Below are 24,442 nucleotides of genomic sequence, written 5' to 3'. Positions count from 1 at the left end.
TGCCTCCTGTTACTCTCCTCCATAATTCCTCCTTTATACCACTATCAACGGTTATTCTGAAAGTCATAGTTTGAATATTTCTATTCTGCTCAAAAGCTTGAAGTGATTCCCACTGCCCCTATTTTCTTGCTAATAGCCTATTAACCAAAGCAAGTCACGCCACAGAACACAAATTAAGCTGTTAGAAATATAGGCTATATGTCTAATGGAAGTTCAGCAAAAATGCAAAGGTTTGCATTTATAGAGACAGAAAAGATTTGTTCTGTATACTGCATATTGATACTTGACTAAAAGAGATAACTTGCACAAATTTTCCATCACATTACAGTGCCACTCCAAGATGAAGCACCCTAAAATATGAATTAGTTCTGCTAATTTTTTCATAAGGCCAGAAGAATATTTGATATAGTCCAATTTGCTTAATCTTGCTTTTTTCTCCCTTGCCAATGAAGTTAGTTCCAAATATGTCTTAAAAGAAAAGGCCCTACTGTATATTGGCTGTTTTTCTTTATGTATTTTATATCTTACAGTCTAAATTCAAGCCTTTATCTTGAGCTGATTTCTGTGCTTGCTGTAAAACAGCTAAATATTCTTTCTTTGCTTATGGTTGACCAGTTTTCAGCACCATTTGTTAAAGAAGCTTTCCTTTTCCCACTGTGTTGGCATGGCATATTTGTCATAGATTAGATGTTCATGTATGTGTAGATTTATTTATAGGCTTTGGATTCTACTCCATTTGTCTGTGTGCTATTTTTGCTACAATATTACATTATTTACCACTGGTTTGTAGTAGGGTCTGAATCCAGGGAACATAGAATTTCCATTTTTCCTCTTTTCTCTCAGGATTGCTTTGGCTTTTTAGGGACTTTCATAATTTCATATACATTTTAGAACTATTTGTTCTATGTCCTTAAAAAATGTCATTGGTATTTTTATTGGAGTATATTGAAACTATGCATTGTTTTCAGTAAGATAGGCATTTCATTTGCATATAAGTGGATCAACATGAGAAGTACCATGTTATTGAAATGAGTCAGAAAGAGAGGAACAGGCATAGAAAGATTGCCTCATCTGTGGAATATAAAGTAGCAGAATGGGAGACTAACACTCAAGAGTAGTAGAGGTAAGGTCCAGGTGGTCTGCTCACATGCTGGGGGAAAGGGCAGCTCAGATAGAGAAGGGAAAATCAAGTAAAGGAGGTTGGAAGGACCCATTCAGGTTGGAAGATACGTGCTGAAAGTAGACTATAGACTGAACACAATGGCCAATCTCTATTGCAAACTACAACACTCAAAAGGAGAGAGAACAAAAGGGAATGCCCTGCCTCAGAGGCTGGGTGGGGTAGTGGGGGATATGGTGGGGGTGGTGGGAGGGATACTGGGAACATTGGTGAAGGAGAATGAGCACTGGTGGAGGGATGGGTAAACTACCATTGTCTGAATGAAATGTAAACACAAAAGTTCATAAGTTTTTTAGTGTACCTCACGGTGATTCACTAATAAAAAAATTTTTTTAAAAGATGGGCATTTCAACAGTGTTTATTGTTACAATCTGTGAACCATTTCTTTGTGTCTTTATTTCTTTCAACAGTGTGTTATGGTTTTAAGTACATAGATTTTCCACCTCTTTTTTTTTTTTTTGGTTTTTGGGTCACATCTGGCGATGCACAGGGGTTACTCCTGGCTCTGCACTCAGGAATTACTCCTGGCGGTGCTCAGGGGACCATATGGGACCCTGGGATTTGAACCCGGGTCGGCCGCGTGCAAGGCAAACGCCCTACCCGCTATGCTATCACTCCAGCCCCGATTTTCCACCTCTTTTGTTGCATTTATTTAGGTTTCTATATTTAAATTTAAGATTTTTTTCTTAATTTCCCTTGTTTTAGCTTATTGTTTACATGAGAAATGAAGCAATGTTACAGTCATACAATGTTCCACATCTTCGCCAGTGTACATTTCCCACCAACAGTGTGCCCAGTTTCCCTCTCACAAACTACCTCTGGTACCATGTATGTTCATCTACCGGTCCTGCACCAGAGACTCATAAATAAATCTCGAAAGAGGTCAACTAGCAGCAAAAAGTGTTTATAAACCCACTTATGGCTGAATCTTCCGGTGCATCCTGCCCAAATAGAACCCCAGCAGTGGCTTGTTTATTCCCACACTCGAAGTTACTATCATCCCTCCGGCTGAACTCCTTCACCTAGAGACCAAGCTCACCAAAAAATAATTTGCCAAAAATTTAGGCTATTGACTCAAGAAGTAAGTGAAACCTCTGGACAAGAACTGAGTGCTGGAGGTAGGTAGAGGGACAAACACGATAATCTTTCAGTATATGTATTGCAAACCATGATGCCCAAAAGTAAAGAGAGGGAAAAAGAGCTAGAGAGAGAAAGAAGACAAGTGTCTGCCATGGAGGCAGGCTGGCGGAGAGAGGGTTGGTGGGAGGGAAACTGGGGCTTCTGGGAATACAGGGAAGTGGTGGTACATATTGATTTTTCATGCTACCACTTTACTCATTATTGTATGTGTTTGGCGGGGGCGGGGGGTGGTCCATGATTTCCTGTGTATATTATCATGCCATCTGCAAGTAGCAATGACTTACCATGATTTTTGCCTAAATGTCCTGGCTAGAACTTCCAAACATTATGAAATGTTGTGGTGAAAATGGAAATCCTCTTCTGTTGTTCTAGATCTTAGGAGGAAAGTTTTAGAGTTTTTGTTATTGATATGAAATTAGTTGTAGCTAATAACAATAATAAAGGTGTATAATAATACACCTTTATTATGTTGAGGCATGCTCCTTCTATTACCAGTTTATTGAGTATATTTTGGGCTATAAAATGGTGTTGAGTATTGTCAAATGCTATTTAGCATATTTTTATTTAATTGTAAATTTTTCCTTTTTGTTGATATAGTATATTGCATCAATTGATTTGTATGTGTCAAAACATTCTTGCATACCAGGGACAAATCCTACTTGGTCATGATTAATTTTCTTAATATATTGTTATATTTTATTTGTCAAGGATTTTTTTTGCCAAGGATTTTTGCTTGTTTGTTTGTTGCGGTTTTAGGGCCACATTCAACAGTGCTCAGAAATCACTCCTAGCTCTGTGCTCAAGAATCACTCCTGGCCATGCTTGAAGGACCATATGTGGTGCTGGGGAATAAACCAGGGTCAGCACTTTTTTTTTTGCTTTTTGGGTCACACTCAGCAATGCTCAGGGGTTCTTCCCTACTCTGCACTCAGGAATCACTCCTGGTACTTGGGGGACTATCTGGGCTGCTGGGGATCAAACCCTGTCAGTCATGTGCAAGGCAAATGCCTTACCCCCTCTGGCCTAGGATCAGCACTTTTAACCTCTGTATTACCTCTGGCCTGTCTGCCAGCATTTTGTTTCTATGTATCTATGTCCATGAGAGATACTAGCCTATACTTTTCTTTTTTGTCGTTTGTCATTTTCTGATTTAAGGATCAGAGTGATATTGACTACTTTGATGTTTTTTTTCTTTTTTTAAGAATTTTTATTAAATCATCATGAGAGAGTTACAAGCTTTTATATTTGGGTTACAATCTCACAATGATCAAACACCCATCCCTCCACCAGTGCACATTCCCCACCACCGATATACTGGGGCATACTTCTCAAAAAATTAGAAATTGAGTTCCCATTTGACCCAGCAATACCACTGCTGGGAATATATCCCAGAGAAGCAAAAAAGTATAGTCGAAATGACATCTGCACTTATATGTTCATTGTAGCACTGTTTACAATAGCCAGAATCTGGAAAAAAACCTGAGTGACCTAGAACAGATGACTGGTTAAAGAAACTTTGGTACATCTACACAATGGAATACTATGCAGCTGTTAGAAAAAAAATGAGGTCATGAACTTTGCATATAAGTGGATCTGCATGGAAAGTATCATGCTAAGTCAAATGAGTGAGAGAGAGAGAGACAGACATAGAAAGATTGCACTCCTCTGTGGAAGATAGAATAACAGAGTAGGAGACTAACACCCAAGAATAGTAGAAATAAGTACCAGGAGGTTGATTCCATGGCTTGGAAGCTGGCCTCACATTCTGGGGAGAGGGCAACTCAGATAGAGAAGGGAACACCAAGTAAAATGTGGTTGGAGGCCATGCGGGGGAAGGGTGATACATGCTGAATGTAGACTAGAGACTGAACACAATGGCCACTCAACACCTTTATTGATGGTTTTTTTTTTTAAGTTCCCCCCCTCTTCAGTTTTTCGAGACTCTTTTTTGGGACTCTGAGCAGGGTGAGTATGAATTCTTTTGACTTTTCTAGAATTCATTAGCACAGCTCTCTGTTCCTGAGCCTTAGCTCTTAAGGAGGCTTGGTTATTGTTTTAATTTCTGTGCTTGTGATTGATCTAGTTAAGCTTTCTATTTCTTTCTGGTTCTCTCTTTGAAGGTTTTGTAATTCTAAAAATATTGTTAATAATCTTCAAAATTGTACCATTTGTTTGCATGTAGATACTCTTAGTGATCTCTTTGTGTGTCTGTAGCATCAGTGGTAACTTCTGTTTGCTTTATTTTTCTCAGGGTTTTCTATCTCTTTTCCAGTGAATCTAGAAAGAATTTATCAACTTTATCCTATAAAATCAGCAATTCTTGGTTTCATTGATAAAAGTTTTTCAGACATTTGTTGGTTAATTTTCATATGCTTATGGTTTGTTTCATTTTTGCCACTCCCAGCATATCTAGTGAGACAATATAGTGTAAATGATCAAGTCAGAAGCTATTGCATGCAAAAGTTGTTCTTCAGCCCTTTGAGATATCTCCCTAACCTAAGATATGTTTGAGGTCTTATCCATTTTCTTTTTGCTGATTTCTAGCCTCATGCTTTTGGTATTGGAAAAGGTTCTTTGATATTATTTTGATCCCTACATATTTATTAAAACATCCTTGATGTCCCAACATAAGATCTAGCCTAGAGAACATTCCATGTGCTCTTGAGAAGAATGGTATTCAATTCTTTTGAGATGGAGATTTTTGTATATGTTAACTAAGTACAATCAATCAGTTATTTTATAATTTTACATCTGGATGGACTTTTTATTACTGTAGTAGGTGACTGAGTTGCAGTCCTCTTTAATTATTGTGTTGCTGCGTGGTAAGGGAAATGCGTACTGAAAGTGGACTAGTGTCCGAACATGATGGCCACTCAATACCCCTATTGCAGACCACAACACCCAAAAGGAGAGAGAGAGAACAAATTGGAATACCCCGCCACAGAGGCAGGGTGGGGTGGAGGGGATGGGATTGGGGGGTGGGAGGGATACTGGGTTCATTGGTGGTGGAGAATGGACAATGGTGGAGGGATGGGCTCCCGAAAACTGCATGAGGGAAAAACAAGCACAAAATGTTTGAATCTGTAACTGTACCCTCACTGTGACTCACTAATATTAAAAATATATATGTATATATTAATTTGCAAAAAAATTATTGTGTTGCTGTCAGTGTATCACTAGAGGATGTTTGGTGTATTTAGTTGCCATCATCTTGGACGCATATATGTTTATACCCGTTCATATTAATGACATATTGCTCTCCTTAGTTATTATATAATATCCAACTTGGGGGACTGAGAGTTTATTTTAATATACGTGAGAATATCAGTTTTTGCCTTTTTTCTCAGACTAGTGACTTGGAGCATCTTTTTCATTGGGCGAGGGGGAGTCGAGTCACAGCTGGTGAAGCTCTGGGTTTACTCCTGGCTCTGTGCTCAGGCACAGGGTAATCATATGGGGCACCTGGTATTGAACCCGGGTCAGCCATGTGCAAGGAAAGTGCTCTGTTCACTATATTTCCTTCCAACCCCAAGGCTTGGAATATTTTGCTACCAGTTTTTACTCTGAACATGCATGTGTCTTTGTTTCTGTTGTGAGACTATACTCACTCTATATATTACTATACTGACATACTACTATAATATGTATGCATATTAAAGATGGGTCCTTATTTTTAATCTAGCTTCTTGGTGTCTTTTTATTGTTGACTTTAGACTAACTTACATCTAGGGCAATTATTAATAGAGTGGACTTAATTAGTGCCATTTTAAACTTTATTTTCTATTGTTTTATATTTTTACTTCTCTTTTCCATTTGTTCCTATTATCTTTTCATTTGGAAGGTTTTCTTTGATGATTTTTTTCCCATTTCTTTATTTTTTTTCTAATTACCTCTACTCAGATTTTTGGTTTTTGGTAATTATGGGAATTGTATCAAAATTTCTATATCCAAAATTGTCACCATTTTGTGTGCTGATATCAAATTAAAGTATATCAATTACATAAATCCTGTCCCTTTGCTCTATCATTTCAGTGTTTTGTCCTTGTTTTCTTTTGCTGTTGTGTATATTTCTGCCACTGTATAACTTTTATCACTTTGATTAAGGTTTTGTCTTCTCTTTCTTTTTCTTGCGTGGAAGACTTCCTTTGAACATTTCTTGTAGTACATATCTGAAGGTGACAATCTCCATCAGCATCTATTTGCCTGAAAAAGTCTTTATTTCTCCATCCTACTTAAATAATGATATTGCATATTATAGCATTCTTGGATGGAAGTCTTTATCCTTTTGTAAAATGGATATACTATTTCACTGTTCCCCTAGCACATGGGTTTTATACTAAGAAATCTAAGGGAAGTCTGAAGTTCCCTAGCACCTTTCTTTATTTATTTTATAAATTGGGGGGCACATCTGGCAGTGCTCATCGCTTACACCTGGCTCTTTGCTCAGGATCATTCCTGGGAATGCTCAGGGGATCATATGTGGTGCTAGAACTGAACCTGGGTTGGCTGCTTATAAGGCAACACTTTACCCACTGTACTATTCTCTAGCCCCTATTTTTAATCATTGACTATTGATAATTTCCTAGTGGTGTATCTTGATGTAGACACACTTAGATCCACATTTTGATTCAAAAATTTAAGTATTCTCTCAGACATTTATTGTTTCTTCTGTCCCTATGTATGAGACAGTCTCAGTTATCACTTCTTTGTATATAATCGCTGCTCTCCTCTCTCTCCACTTTCTGGAATGTGCATTATTCTTATATTTACTCTCCTAATAAAATCTTATATTTCACATAGTTTATTCTTAGTGAATCTTATTTTTTCTCTTTTATTTTGGTCATCACTCTCATTTTATCTTCAAGTTCTGAAATTCTTTCCTGCACAAGATTGCATCCAATTGTTAGACTTTGCATTTTAGATTAAATTTCTTTCAAAATACGCTTCAGATAGTGTATCCCTGTGTGGAATTTGTTAATATCTTCAGACTCCTGGATGACAAACTCTTTGTACTCATAGCATTTTTATTTTGTTTTTATTTTTTATTTTGGGGCCATACCTGGTGATGCTCAGAAGTAACTCCTGACTCTGCACTCAGGAAACAATCCTGGCAGTGCTTTGGGTACTATATGGGATGCTAGGGATCAAACCCGTGTCAGCCATATGCAAAGCAAGAACCTTATCTCTCTTCTGTCTCTCCAGCCCAATCATAGCTGTTATAAAAAGAATAATAATAAACTTAGCCTACTTTTCTACACATATTTGAGATTTTCTAATTTTGTTAGGATTTCATGATAGCTCTTCAGAATTCTTTGTTATATCATCCAAATGCACATATACATTTATGTGGCTCTCTGGAGATGTTTTCTTTTAGGAATATTATCTTATTCTCACAGTGGTTGTCAATTCAATTTTATGCTTATACACCCGGGTTTAGCTTCTTTGTTTTCCTTTAGGTGGCACTGTGTCTTTACTTGAGCCTTACTGGTACCAAAAGCCTGTATTCCAATTCTCTTGATTACTCTGACCAGAACTCTGCTCTCTCCTGTTCTATTTTGCAAAGGTAGTGTGAGGACTCAGCTAGTCCTGTGGCCACAGACTAAATGCCAGGGCCCAGTTTTTGTTCTTGTGCTCAGATTCTGGCCTCAGCACTATTATCTGCAGATTCACTGATATTAGGGAGTGTAATATCCACAGTCTCTGTCCTCCCCAGCAGGTTTAGGTCAGCTGATAGTGGTGGTTGCTAGGTCTCTCCACACCCTCACTCCTCCCATTCTCACCAACCTTCACATCCACAGCTGCACAAATCTTCCAGATGGGACTGCTGACATTTCCCTGTGATTTGCTTGCTGATTTCTGTGTGTACTTTACAGGGGAGTGTTGCTTGCAGGCTTATCTCTGGAAAACCTTCTCAAATTTTAAAAAGACCACCAGCATCTCAATTAACTAATGTGTAAAGAGCATAATTTGCCAAAGAGAAGCTTCACCTAGTTAATATGCATATGCAAAAATGTTCAATTTCACCAGTAATCACAAAATTCAAATTAAACCAATTATATTGCCCCTCCACCATTATACCAACAGTTTGTTTCTTGAAAACTTTCAATGAGGAACCTGGTACTTTGAATGAAGTGGAATTTGGAATATTCATTTTAGAATGAGTTCAGCTAGTTTTAATTGAGGTTTCACTAGCTACTATTCTGTGCCTGTCTCTTAAGAAATAAATTGTAAATAATAGAGATAGATACATGGCAGGGCTGGAGCCATAGTACAGTTGGTAGGGTGCTTGCATTGCACACAGCTGACCTGGGTTTGATTCCTGGCATCTCATATGGTCCACTGAGTGCCACCAGGAATAATTCCTGAGTGCAGAGGCAGGAGTAAGACTGAGCCTCACTGCATGTAGCACAAAACAAAATAAAACATAAGATAGATACCTGCACAAATACATGTCATAATTACATTGCCACAGAACTGAAAACAGCTTAGTAATATTTAATTAGAGTAAGTTAAATAATTGGATTATGATTAGGAATATTTGACTCAAAGTTTCATGGATTGTAGAAAAATTAATAGTATGCTTATAAAACTAATTAAAAGAAATCAGTTTTCCATATATTTATTCCTATCTATAAAATAAAAATGGAAATAAAACATATCAGAATTCATTGTAGCTGTCTATTTACTTTCCAAATACTTGGGGGTATTGGTGCTTGGGCCACACCCAGAGGTGCTCAAGGTTTACTCCCAGTACTGTGATCAGGGAACATTTCTGGTGGCATTCGAGGGACCATGTGGTGCTGGGGATCAAACCAGGATTTGCCACATGCAGGGCAAGTGCCTTTACCTATGTACTATCTCTCTGGTCCCTACTTTCCATATTTTTACCATTAAAGCGTTTCTTTTTAAAATTTCATAGGATTGTATTAGCCCTACATAAAAATTTTCCTCTTTATCTGTTTACATTTGTTTTTAATGTTAATATTCATACCTAATTATCAACTTTTATAAATTTGTTGTTAAATGTTGACCACATATTGTTTTTTCCTGTTTACTTTCTCTAATTTATTCAAAAATTAGAAGGATAGACAACTTTAATTTGATAATGATCGACCAATACCAGTGTGTTTAGGTTTTTGGATCTTGGATGATTAATACTTGTTTGATTTACCTTATGGCAGTGTTATTAAATTAGATTTGTGATAAAAAGTACAAATTATACTCTTCAGAGTAGAGAATATTTGGGGGAAAATATTTTTAAATATGTAAAAGTGTGGGGTCCTAGAGGATAGGTTTGATTTGTTTGCACATATCTTTCCATATATGGAAAGTGTTACACACACACACACACACACACAGAGTTGTTGTTTAAAGGCCACACCTGGTGGTGTTCAGAATCTAGTCCCTTCTCTTGCCTGCGGGACCATGCAGTTCCAGAAATTACACCTAGGTCTCCTGCATGCCAGGCATGCACTCACCCCACTGAGCTATCTCTCTTGCCCCAGTGAGTATCTGTTACTATCTAAAGTTTGTTCATAAGTAATTTCCAGTTTTCTAGACATCCGTTCTCTGTGATATGTCCTTAATAATCTCTTTCAGAGTAAAGTATAAAACTAAGATCAAAATGTGGACATTTTATTTTAAAATACTGGCACTTCTAAAATTATTGACACTTCGGGGCCAGAGCACAGTGGGTAAGGCATTTGCCTTGCACGTGGCCGACCTGGGTTTGATCCCTGGCATCCCATATGGGCCCCTGAGCACCACCAGTAATTTCTGAGTGCAGAGCCAGGAGTAACCCCTGAGCATCACCGGGTGTCATCCAAAAAGCAAAAAAAAAAAAATTATTGATATTTCAAAAGACATGACGTTGAGATACAGATGAAATTTAGTACTTTGACAAGCTTGGTTATATAACTTCCAATAATATTTGTCAATGTCATAAATAAATAGCAGACCCAACTGACATTAATAAGTTTTAAAAATGTAGTGAACTGAGTTCTATAAGTAACATAATTTCTTTTTCTTCACCTCATAAAATTAATTTTATTGTTATGAGAACATCAGTTCTATTTTGAACATCTATTTTCAGAGCAATTTTCAAAAACACAACACAGGATTGTTAACTATGGTTACCATGTTATACAATATATCCCCAGATTTATTCCTGAAAGTTTGGTCTATTTGAATAATATCTCCTCGCTTCCCCACCCTATATCCCCTAGCAATGACCATATTCTAAGTTTCTATCAATCTGATATTTTTTATTTTACATAAAAATAGGGTCATTCCACCAAGTAAAGGATGCTTAGAGGGTTCACTCGGGATGGGAGATATGTGCTGAAAATAAACTATAGACAGAACATGATGGCCACTTAATACCTGTATTGCGAACCACAACACCCAAAAGGAGAGAGAGAGAGAGAGAGAGAGAGAGAGAGAGAGAGAGAGAGGGAGGGAGGGAGGGAGTAAAACGGAATATGCCTGCCACAGAGGTGGGGTGGGGGGAGGCGGTGGGAGATTTGGGGGGGAGAGATACTGGGAACATTGGTGGTAGAGAATGGGCACTGGTGGAGGGATGGATGCTCAATCTTATGACTCATATGTAAGCATGGAAGTTTATAAGTCTGTAACTGTTCCTCACAGTGATTCATTTATAAAAAAAAATGGGGTCATAAAGTTAAGGCTTATTTCATAGGCTTATTTCACTTTGTAGAATGCCTTCAAAGTTCATTCATATTATCATAAACCAAGTGGTAGAATTTTCATCTTTTTTCATCAATATCCATTATGCTGAATGATAAAATATTTTCAGCATTTCATTATCAATGAACACTTAAGTTGTCTCCACATCTTAACTACTTAAATCACTAAGAGTTTATTTCATTTGGTTTTGCGTATCCAGAACATGAATGACTGATATCATTGTTTTATTTTTAAGTTTTCGAGTAACACCCGTACTGTCTTAATATAGCAGCTGAACCAATTTACATTCTCAACAGTGGAAAAGTTCTTTCTTCTGCTTCAGATTTTCAGCTATACTTGTTTTCTATGCTTGTCTTCTTAATAATAGTGAGAAATGATAACTTGGTTGTTATGATTTGTATTTCCCTAATGATCACCATTGTTGAGGACCTTTTTATAATCCCAACCTTACTGAGGGGTTCCAAGCAAATTGATATTTTTTCAATTTTGCATTTGCTGCCTTTCTTCATCTCCCCCACGCCCCATTCTCATAGGACTCAGGCTGAATATTAAACCCCATTGCTGAGAAGACTGAAGTAACTGTTGCTCTGCTAGGCTGAGGTGTGTGAAACAGACCTTTATATTACTAGAATCAAGGGTCCAGAAATTCCCTCTATTCTGAAACACTGGTGCTCACTACGTTAGGTATCTTTTTCTTAAACTTTCTTCATCTACCATCAGATTTTCTTTTTTTTAATTTAAATTTTATTTTCCCCTTGCACTTTCTATAAACACTGTGGTTTACAGAGTTGTTCATGATGACTAGTTACAGATATTCAGTTTTACAACACCAGTCCCACCATCATTGCACCTTCCCACCACCATTATTTCCAATTTTCCAAACTACCCCTTAAGACTGCCCCCATAGCAGTCCCTCAATAACTTATTTTATATTGCTTGTTATAAATTTTTTTAGCACTGTCCTCCCGTTGTTCATCTATTTGCTTGAGTGGGTACCAGTAACGTCTCCATTGTGAGCCAAAAACAGTAACAAGTCTCACAATGTTATAAATAATTTACAAAAATATGATTAAAATGTTTTCTCAGGAGAAATTTAGTGAAGATTGTTACATCTTACCATGGAAACTTAACCCCATTTTTATGTAGAATAAAATATAACATGATGATAGAAACTGAGAAAATGGTCATTGCAAGGTGATATAGGCTGGGGAAATGGGGAGATATTATTCAAACAGAAAAAACTTTCAGGAATAAATCTGTGGAGGTATATCACTATGAAGTATAAGAGATTAGTAAGATGTTGTTACAGTTAAGACTTCTGTGTTAATATTATGTTTATAGAGCTTATTTGTCTTTTCCATTGCATCACATTCAATCTGGCATTCCTGGTTTATCAGTATGTAGAGTTTGAGAAGTCACGTGGCCACAAATGTGATCACACACTACAGGAAGTCCAACATCTTTAATGGGGTGATACAGCTGGAGTTAAATATTTAACTGGGTGGCAGCCTTGGGGATATGCATGACTTCTGGGTCTTGTAGAAGCACAGAGAGATTGGGGGAGGTATCCCATCTCCAACTCTGTGAAAGCCTGGAGATTTCAGTCACAAAATCTTCATGTGTGAGTTTTTCAACAGATTAATTTCTGGGTGAGACTCATCTGAGCAGTGGAATCTGGGCCGCAGCAGGGCAGTGATTGTGGAGTGTGGAGATGCTCAGCTGCTGGGGTTCTGTTTGGGAGGACTCAGGGCTCACCCGCCCCCTCCAGCTTGCCTTGGATGATAAGTAACAGAATTTCTTTATAGTTTAAATAAAGAGGTTCATTGTTGACAATAGATAGGCTACCAAACCACTGCAGGAACTCTGAAAAGTGACAAGAACCCCACATTCTACCAGAGGTGCTAAAGGGACATCCCACAACAAACCCCAGGCCCCAAAGATTTGCTTTTCTTGCACACTTAGGAAACTTCTGATGAGCAAAGCTTTAGGAGTGAGACTTCTTATGGGATGTGGTTCTAGTTATTATTGCTGGAACATGAGCCCCTGCCGATGCTACCTTAAAAATTTATGTTACCTTTGCCACCATCTGTGGCAGCAAAAAGGATGTTTTTTGCGTGCTGCTTTGCCCAAATGGTTCTGACTTAGTGTGTCCTGTGAGACCTTGAGCATCTAAACCACAGGTTATTCCACATCACATTTTATTTTTCTTAGAAACACTTAAACTCAAACTACAGGACTAAATCATACACTTTAGTAGGGAATATTATGACTTCAAATTTGTCTTGCTCTTCTTCAATCTCCTTTGACCCTAGAAATGTGAAGTAGAGTCCTTTAAGTTCCTTGAATGTTCATTATTAAGATATATTTCATATAAGCTTAGCGCAATTTCTCTGCCTACTGTAATAGTGCTTTTGTGGGTTGGGTTTGGTTGTTTGGGGCCACCTCCTATAGTACCCAGGGCTTACTTCTAGTTCTGTGTTCATTCCTGGAGCTTCTTAGTGAACCACATAGCAACCACAGAGTCTACACTAGGGATAGTGTAGGTACTAGGGACTGAACCAGCCAAGCAGCCACAGACAAGCAAGTGCCTTACATCCTATACCATCTCTCCAGCCCAAGAGTGCTTTTTTAGATTGGTAACCATACCATTAAGTAGGCATCTATTCTTAGCTACCTTTTTATGTATTTTTATAAATGAGAGATGAAACTTCAATGTCATGCCTTAGGATCTTACAAGTATTTTATATTGGTTGTGGTGGTGGTGGTGGTGGTGGTTTTGGTTTTTGTTTCTGTGCCACACACAGCAATCCTCAGGGCTTACCCATGGCACTACAGTCAGGGATCACTTCTTGTGGGGCTCTGAAGACTATCTGGAGTTTCGAGGACTGAACTAGGTTGGCCATGTCTAAGGCAAGCCCCCTTCCATCTGTACTATCTCTCCAGCTCCACGGGTGTTAGTTCTGTCTCTAAAAGAAGTTTTGTGTAGACTCTGATGGTTGCTAGAAATATTTTCATGCATCTCCATAGCAGCTGTATTCTACAATGTGGAAAGATTAGCATTTCTGTGCCCTTTTCAGGACTCTTGATAAACATTTGGGGACATACCTATACTCCTTGATAACCTACAGAATAGAAATCCTGATTATTGTTGTTTAAGTCTTAAAGGAAGAGCAGTCTCTGAAATCCAGAGAACCAGAGATATTTTAAAAATCATGGAGTCATAAATTGAAATCAATGCAAGTTTTATTGCACATAACATCTCTACAACTAACTTGGCTTTAGATGTATCAGACACTGCCTCCAGAAATAGCATCTTCCCAAACTGATTTAATTATCTCTATGTGCAATGGGTCACAGAGTTAGTATTTTTCCATTCGTTTCAAAGGTACTTCAAATAGATGGTACCCAGATGTTTAGACCTGCAAGTTGAAAACAAAATGGTTTTGTGCAAGGCTACCTCTTTAAATCTGCAAACTGAAAAACTCTAGAGCAATGCTGGAAATCTGTGGTTTAAGATGGTTGTAGATTGCCATGTTGGGAAATAATACTCAAATGGTGCAGAAGAATTTTCCTTATTATAGAAGCATTTACTCTCAACAGTTATAATCTGCCTTCCTGGCCAGGACATTCAGAGCATTCATCCGTGAATGACTAGTTCCATCAGTCTATTTAAGGTTATTTGTTAAGGCCTGGCCAATTTCTATACAAATAATAGAAAATAGAATCTCAAGACACCAAGATATTTTAAAAAGAGAGTAGTATGCCTTATTTCTTGTTATTATAGTTTTTTAATCCAATTCTTAAAATAAAAATGCATTGCCTATGAGGGAAGATAGTATCTTATACTCCAAAACCTAGTGATATAAAAGCTAATTATTTTTGAGATAGAGCATAACATAGACAATAGTAAGTTTATCTGAAAAGCACTATCTTGATTGTGTTAAAATGGGTATTTTTACCTTGAAACACTATGATTTACAAAGTTATTCATGATGTACTTGTTATAGGCATTCAATATTCCAACAACAATCCCACCACCAGTGTGACCTTCTCTCCACCATTGTCCCCATTTTCCCAACCACTCCTGCCCCCTTAGGAGACACAAAATAATTTGTTTTATATTGTTTGTTACAACTATATGGCTAATAGAATTATCAAGAAATTACAAAATAATGTGTTTATATTGCTTGTTGCAACTAAATAACTAATAAAATTATCAAAAAATTACTTCAGGATCAGAAAATTTGTGAAAATTGCTATTAAATCTTTGTCTGAGGGTTTACTAAGCTGTTGTTGCTAGTTGAGCCTTCTTTGTTAATGGTACTATTTATTGAGCTGAGTTGGCATCTATGTTATTTCCCATATAATTTGATGTGCTCCCACTAGGGTATCAGTATCGTAGAATTTAGAGGTGTCACTCCAGGAACTCCAGAATATTTAACTTGGCTGTGAGTTTACCTGGTGGTGGTTGTGGAATGTGAATGTGACTGCCAGGGCTTCTGGAAGTAAGGTATGGGGGTGGCAGGAAGCTTCCCACCCCCACTCTGAGAAGGCCACAGTTCTCAGTATGAAGACTGGTGTACCTGGAAATTTTCGGCAGTTTGGCATCTCTACAGAGCTTAGTCATGAAGCAATTGAGTTAGGTCATTATCATGGCAGCAGCTGTGGGGTGTGAGTACAGCTGTCAGGTAAAATAGGTATTTTTATAAGGCATAAAATGTCAGACTCCAAAGTACATGCAAAGGCCAGTATAAATTCTGAGATATCATGAAGTAACTTAGCTTCACCCCAAATATCATCTTGTGCAATGCCAGAATTTACAACACTGGTAAAAAAATAAAAATTTAAGGAACCAGAGCAATAGTACAGCAGGTAGGACATTTGCCTTGCACATAGCCGACCCAGGTTTGATTCCCAGCATCCCATATGGTCCCCTGAGCACTGACAAGGGTAATTTCTGAGTGCAGAGCCAGGAGTAACCCCTGTGCATCACCGGGTGTGATCCAAAAAGAAAAAGAAATCACTTTTATTGCCATAAAATTCTTATGTTATTTCTTTATCTTTCTTATCCTCTTAGTTTTTGAAATTTATTTAAATCCAACAAAAAAAATTAGAGTGAAAGAACTCTAGTTTTTTCATAAACCCCAAAACCAGCTTGAAAATCTTCCAACTTAATTGTGGTCCAAGAAATCAATAAGCTTTTGTTGTTGTTGTTGTTGTTGATTATACAAAATTATCCAAAGTTCACTTACCAGGGCAATAAGAATCAACATATTAATAAGTGTAGGTAAGCCTTGAATAACTTAAAGCCACAGCAACCATCAGTCTTCTGATATTTGCCTACTTTTGGTTTTTCTTCCAAAAAATAGAAACAAAAACAGCAAACAAGAACAAACAAGATATTTGAATAAAACGTAGATCCCGCTTTCCTGCTGCTGCACTAGCATGATCCCGGAGGCAACTGAACTACTTTGGATACGAGCAGCTTGTAGAAATGCCTCCAGACTGTGAACTGAGCCACTGCCCCATGCAGCACCAGCAGGGCAGGGTTTCTCTCTCCAGGCTTCTCCATCTTATGAGCACCACAAAAGGGAAGTTAAAGCTTGCAGTGATGCAATTACTGGCAGAATTTTCCCTGGATTTCATACAAAAATTCAAAACCTAATATCTCTTAATTGTCAGCAATGTGAAATGGTTCCTTTTTAGCAGGTCTGACTGTGGGGGGAAACTCCAACCAATAATACTGAGTTTTTTGTTGAAATATTGAAGGTAATCAAAGTAGCAGCCATTTCTCTAGACTGTGAACTAAGCCATAGCCCCACGCCGTCCGAGGACTAGAAATATCCTTTTTTCTCATCAGGCGGTGTGGCGTGAGCCATAGTATGAGGACTATTTATTAAGCAGGCATAGACTTGGTGACGCGGGAAGGAGGAAAAAAAATTTATGTACTTGAAACAGCGGGACTTCATATCTCTCCATTCTCAGCAATGGAAAACTAATTATCAAATGCTTCTTTGGCAGTAGGGCTTTCTTTCTTGGGGGGAAACTCCAACAATAGTGAGTTTTGTGTTGAAATATGGAATGTAATCAAGGTAAAGAGAAAATGTAGTTAAATGTATCAATTACACAGGCAAGGATGGGGGGACAGGGGTTGGGAGGTATACTGGGGTCTTTGGTGGTGGAATATGGGCACTGGTGAAGGGATGGGTGTTTGAGTATTGTATAACTGAGACATAAGCCTGAGAACTTTGTAACTTTCCACATGGTGATTCAATAAAATAAATAAATTAAAAAAAATAAAACGTAGATCCCACAACACATAAAACTGAAAAGAACACATAAAAGAGAAAAACATGAAAAGAATCCTCCAAACTCCAAATCACAACACGTAAAATGTACACAAAATTGGGACTGGAAAGACAGTCAGGGGTTAAGACACTTGCCTTGCACAAGGCTGACTCTGATTTGAATCCCTGTCCCATATATTGTCCCCTGAGTACCAGGAGTGGTCCCTGAGCACAAAACCAGCAGTAATTCCTGAGCAATGTCCAGTGTGGGCTCTCTCGTTAACACCCACCAAAACCCAAAAACCTACTGCAATGAATGGCACCTGAATAAAGCACCCAGTCAGCCTCTCCCAAAGGCATAGCGGACACCAGGGATGGGTAAGAAACATTATTTTTCTAGAGAGAACCACCTAGGTCTCTAAAATTACTAGATTATGTATTACTCTAATCTCCAACAATGATTCAGCTGGTCCTATTTGTGAATAAATTAAACAGTCTAACCTGACTTCAGCCTTCCAAAGTTTTCACAAGGTGGTAAAGTATCATTTGAACAAGAATTTCTCTTTCTCAGCATGCATTTTTTCTGGGAAGTAACAAACACATAGGTGGCACACACAGTCAGATGTATCAATTCATATATTCAGGTATAAAAGTGCACAACCATTTCTACTCCTAGATAGGGCATCCAAAGAACTGCCTCAAGTCCTCAGAGAAACAGGGCCAGAGGGAGAGCGAGGGAGTATGCATGCCAAGGCGACTTTCCCGTTCAGACACAGCAGGGGCCACACACAGGGTGGACTTACTGCCAGCTGTTTCTCTGACTCATCAGAAGTGTCCTGAGACAGCTGGTGTGGGGCTGGGAAAGATAAGAACAGCCTCAAGTGCAGAGAATACTGTCAGTCTAGAGTTTGGCTGAAAGTTTCCCAGTCCAAGGAGGGCTCCCCACAGTGGAACCCGGCTGGCTTCACCAAGTATACACTATTGCTCAGGGCCAATAAATTGAGGGACTTGGTGAAGAGCTTTTCTGACAACCGGACAGCAGCTTGGGGGCTGGCGGATTCATGTCTTCAAGCATCCGAATTTGTTTAATTCTTTTTGATGCAATTGTAGATGGGTTTGTTTTCTTGATTTCTTTCCTCTCTGGTTTATTGTTTGCATAGATAAATGTGACTGATGTTTGTATATTGATTTTGTCACCTGCCACTGTACTGTGCTGATCTATTATTTCTAATGAATTTTTGGCAGGGAGTAATAGTCTTCAGGGTTCTCTCTCTCTCTCTCTCTCTCTCTCTGTGTGTGTATGTATAATATCATTTCATTTGAAAATAATGGTAGTTTAACTTTTACTTTGGATCCCATTATTTCTTTTTACTTATCTAATTGTGAGTAGGATTTCTAATTCTATGTTGAATAATAGTAATGATAGTGGCCATCCTTGTCTTATGCCTTATCTTGGAAAATATTCAGTGTTACATTATTGAGTATTATGTTAGTGGTGGGTTGTCATATGTGACTTTTACTATGCTGACATATATTCTCTCTCCACTTTATTGAGAATTTTCATCATACAGGAATGTTGAATCTTGTCAGAAAAGTTGTTCTATTGATATAATCATGTGGTTTTTTTCTTTCCTTCTGTTGATATGGCGTATTGCATCAACTGATTTCTACATTTCAAATCATTCTTGAATCCCTGGAATGCACCCACTTAGTCACAATGTCAAATTCTTTTACTATATTGTTGAGGTCAGTTTGATAAAATTTTGTTGAGGATCATTGCATCTATGTTATATTCATTAGGGATGTTTGTCTATAGTTTTCTTTTTTGTAATGTCCCTGTCTGCTGTCAGTGGTTGGCAGAATTCCCTTTTCTTCAGTTTTTTCAAGAAGGTTGATAAGGATAAGAAACTGGTCATCTTTGCTGTTTTAAATTTTTTTTATTTGAATTCTGTGATTTATAGTACTGTTTATAATGATTTCTCATGCATGTAATTTCTTATTTTGGTTTTTTTCTTATTTTGGTTCTTGGTCCATATCTGGCAGTGCTCAGGGATTTCTCCTGGTGTTGCTCTGGAAACCATATGGGGTGCTGAGGATCAAACCAGGTTGGCTGCACACAAGGCAAGTGCCTTATCCATTCTACTATTGCTCCACCACCCCCCTCATGCATATAATTCCAATACCACACCAATCACCAGCGTACCCACCTGAGAATAGGTTATCTTTGGGAGTTAGGTATCATTTACTAGTAAACCTAACCTGACTCTGACTATTGTTTGGGAAGATTCCCATTTACTGTTCAATTTCCTTGCCTGTTGTAATAGGTGTACTTAGGTTTTTTATTTCATCCTAATTCAGTCATGGAAAGTTGCTTGATTCAATTCAAACAACCTAATATTTCATCTAAATTCTCAAATTAAGTAACAAAGTTAGTCATAATGGTGTCTTGTGAGCCTTTTTATTTCTATAGTGTCTTTTGTAATGTCTCCCCTTTCATTTCTTATGGGATTTGTTACAAACTTCCTGGCTCTGTGTTCTGAAGGTCACTTCCGTCAGTGTTCAGGGGCCATACATCGTGCCAGAGATTGAATCAAGGTCAACCACCTGCAAGGCAAATGCATTAAACCCTATTCTCTCCTCTCTCTAACTCTCTCTGTCTCTCTGTCTCTCTGTCTCTCTCTCTCTCTCTCTCTCTCTCTCTCTCTCTCTCTCTCTCTCTTTCTCTCCGCCCTCCCCCACCTGCAGGTTTCTCTCTTTCCTATCCACATGAGCTTAGCTAAAGGATTTTCAATTTTCTTTATTCTTTTAAGGAACTAGCTATTGGTTTTCATTGATTTTAGGCAGGGGGTGGGGGGGAGGGTTATATGATATTTTCTCTCTTTTATTATTTTCTTCCTTCTACTGACTTCAGGTTTCATTCATTCTTCTTTTCTAGTTCTTTGATGTGTGAAGTTTCTTTGAGATTTTTCTAATTGAGATTTTTCTAATTTCCACATGTGTATGCATATATGGAAACTAAAAAATGGTACTATTGACTTCCCTCTTAGTACTTCCTTTGCTGATTTCAAATGTCCTCATATATTGTGACTTTATTCTCACTTGTTTCAATTTCCTCTTTGTTTTCATCAATGACCCAGCTTATTAGCTGAAAGAAAGCTATTCAAGAGTTTGTTTAGTCTCCAAATATTTTAACTTTTTTCTCATTATGGACACTTCCTAGTTTGTTTCATTGTGATTTTAGATAATATGTAATATAATTTCAGTCATCGTGACTTCATTGACACTTGTTTTGTGTTCCTACTTGTGGTTTGTTCTAAGAATGTTTTATGTACACTAGGGAAGGCTATGTGTTTGATTTTTGGTAGTGAAGAGTAAATGTCTATTGATCATAGCTTATCCGACTTCTCAGTTAGGGTGTTCCTTCCCTGTTCATTCTCTATTTGGTTGATTTATCTTTTGGTGAATGTGGAATTTCAATGGCTTCCTAGTACTATTGGATTGCTACCTCTGCAGGCCTGATTATACTTGCTCTGATGATGTGCCGGGAACCAATGCCTGGGAATGGCCAGAAATCTATGCCTGGGAACCAATATGTCAGTACAAACTGACCTGTAACTAAGGAACAACTGCTTCTTGGGAAAAGTTGCAGAACAATGCCCAGGGAAACTGCCATCAGGGCCCACTTCCAGTTTCGTTAAACGTTTGCATTCTTTGCTATTCTCCCATTCTGCCTACTTCCTCATATAATCAAGTATAAAAGACTAGCTTCGGAGAAATAAAATTGGAGCTTTCTCCCATTCTTATGTCTGCCTGTGTCTGCCTCTTTCTTCTTGTGTCTGTCTCCTTTTCACTCGCACACCCTCTCCCGGCTACCCATGTTGACCAAGTCCCTTTGGGACGGGACAATGATGACCACTCGTTGCATATATGTTAATGAATATTAAGTCCTCTTGATACAGTCATCCCTCAATCATTATATAATGTCCATTCTGTCCCTTTTTACTTTTTCTTAGTTCAAAATCTATTCTGTGTGACAAAATAGTTGTCTAAGCCTTTTTTAGGTTGTCACTCACCTGTTTGATTGTTTTCCATCCTTTCACTCTGTTTATTGTTGGAGCTCAAGTGGATTGCCTGTAAACAGCAGAAGGTTGAAATTTTCTTTCTAAATCCATCTGGCCAATCTGCCATTTGACTGATGAGTTTATGCCCTTGAGATTTAGCAAAATTATAGCTAGAAAATTATTTAAAATTTTCCTTTTATGTTTTGGGTGTTTCTACAGTCTATTGCTTGGTTCTTGTATGCTCTCACTCTGTTCTTAGATATTTGACCTCTGTGAAATGATTCCATTCCATTTGATCTTGTTTGTTTCTCTTAAGTGCTTTTGTTTTAAGGTTACTGAAGTTTACATCAGGTGTTCTAAGCTTATATCCCATTTTCACTGAAAGCAAATAAACTTCACATTTATCCTTAGAATGTCTCTTTCCCACATTTTATTAAATTTTTTTGGTATCTTGATATTTCAAAGTGGGGTTTCTTTTTCACGTAGAAGACTCTACTATTTCTTGTAGAGCTGATTAACTAGTAGTGATTCCTTTGACTATTGTTTGTCTGTAAACCTCATTATTCTTCCTTCAATTCTGAGTGAAAACTTAGCTGTATAGAACATGGGAGGTCTTTTCTATGCACTGCTTATTATCATGTCATTTCCATCTGGCCTATAGAGTTTCAGTTGAGAAATCTGCTCAGAGTATTATGGGGTCCCTTTTATATGAGTCTACTTTTCTCTTGGACTTTTTAGGGGTAGTGTTTTGTTTTGTTTTGTTTTATTTCCTTTTCATGACTTCACACATGACAGAGATTTACTCTACTTTGAGGTATATCATCAGATCCTTTGTCTATCTTTGGCTCTTGCGATTTTAACTATAATATGTCTTGGTGTATTTTTCTTTTAATTTATCTTGTTTGGAATTCTTTGAGCTTAGTGTATCTAGGAAGCTGTTTTCTTCCTTAGTTTAAGAGCATTCTAAAGCTATTTTTTCTTTAAGTAAGAATTCTGCTCTTTCTTCTCCTTTTGGAACCCCGGTGAAGCAAATATTGTTCCTCTTAATATTGTCTCATAAATGTTTTATATTTAATTGCTGTAATTTATTTTTCTCAGTATTTTATTGCTTTCCCTATCTTGTCCTCAGGCATCCTGATTTCATCTTAGATATCTCCCACTCAGCTGTTGAACTCATTACATTTTTTAGTTGTGCTAGCATATTCTATCACTTAATGATTTTTATTTGAAGATTTTATACTTTCTCTCATAATGATTCTGTCCTTGTTGGAGTCTACTTCCACTAATCTCTTCACTTAAGTGAACATTCTTAGAATTATCAATTTGAAGTTTCAGAATTGCCTTGAACTTGGGAGTACTTCGGTTCTTCCCAGGTTTTTATCTTCATAAATCAGTGTAACTTCCTCTGACTCCTCATTATGTCTGACACTACCTGGGGACCTAGGGGGAAAGTTCATGTTCAGGTAGGCGTGGGTAGAGGCCACAGAGTCACCGCTATGAGTCCCACACAGCAGCTTCGGCTCTGAGGTGATCTGGGCCTGAGATCATCTGGGCACTTGTGAACAGCAGCTGTAGACCGAAGTACTTAAATGGGGCCAGCATCACAGGTATCACAATTGGCTCACATCTGGCAGTGATATAGTGTCAAAGTCAAGTTGGTCTGAGCAGCAATGGGGAGTTTGTGGTTACAAGTGCTCTCTCCATCCATTCCACCAACTGATGGCTGCAAATAGACTAGAGTACTAATTTGTACTTGTGGTCACAATCAACTTTGCCAAACAGACTTGGGCAGAATCTGATAGTGTGATGTTGTGAGTGTTTGACTAGGCCTGTGGTGCCAAATTTGAGTCAGTCTGGGCTGTGATCAGAAGTTTACGATTCAGGGCCAAAGCATTAGGCCAGCAGATAGGGCCTTTGCCTTGCACAAAGCTGACCAAAGTTCAATGCCTGGCACCTCATGTGGTTCCTCATGCACCACCAGAAGTAATTCCTGAGTTCAGGGCCAGGAATAACCTCTGAACATCTCTGGGCGTGACCAAAAAGCCAAAAATAATTAAAAGAGTTTAAGACTAAGAGGCAGAGGCAGCTGCACACCAAGTTTAATAAAGCCTAATTGGTAACCAGGGGTTCAAGCACAGTAGACTTCTAGGGTCACACAGATGTTGGTGGTGATTGGGAAACGTATCAGGGCTGATTTAAGAGATGGAGCCTCACCCACAGTCTCCTCTTCAGGGTCAGTAGGAAGTGAAGAAGCCACAATGAGAATGGGTTTATCTATGCCAAGTCACATAGACACAGGGGAGATGCCAGGAAGCTGAACTAATTGGTGAGAAATCACCAGGACAGAAAACAGACATCACTTATCATCTAAAATCATGTTTAAAGTTGAGATCAGAAGAGCTAACTGCATACTAAAACAAAAAATTATTAACCTTCAGGAAGAAAAGTTTCATTAGAAAGAAAGTTAAGAATTGCTACAGTATGAGGCAGGAGAGATAGTACAGTGAGTAGGGCACTTGCCTTGTATGGGGCCAGCTTGGGTTCATTCCCTGGAACCTCATATGGTCCCCTGAACCTACCAGGAGTGATTCCTGAGTACAGATCTAGGGAGTAAGCTCTGAGTTCCACCAGGTGTAGCCCCAAAACAAATAAACAAAATATTAAAATATATCATCACTAGTTTTCAATGAAGAAAAATGCTAATCAAACAAATAGCAACATGAAACCAGCTAAGAATAAAAGCTGTCAGGGGGGGAAGATAGAAATAAAGTAAGGGAGAAGGAAGGAAGGAAGGAAGGAAGGAAGGAAGGAAGGAAGGAAGGAAGGAAGGAAGGAAGGAAGGAAGGAAGGAAGGAAGGAAGGGAAGGGAGGGAGGGAGGGGAAGGAGGGAGGGAAGGAGGGAGGGAAGGAGGAGGGAGGGAGGGAAAGAGGGAAGGAGGGAAGGAAGGAAGGTGGGAGGGAGGGAGAAAGGAAAAATGGAGGAAGGAGGAAAAAATGAAAGGAAAGGAGGGAGGAAAGGAGGAAGGGAGGAAGGGAGGGAGAAAGAAAGAAAGAAAGAAAGAAAGAAA

This window comes from Sorex araneus, chromosome 1, assembly GCF_027595985.1.
Source record: "Sorex araneus isolate mSorAra2 chromosome 1, mSorAra2.pri, whole genome shotgun sequence".
NCBI lineage: Eukaryota > Metazoa > Chordata > Mammalia > Eulipotyphla > Soricidae > Sorex > Sorex araneus.
This window is presented reverse-complemented; position numbering follows the sequence as displayed.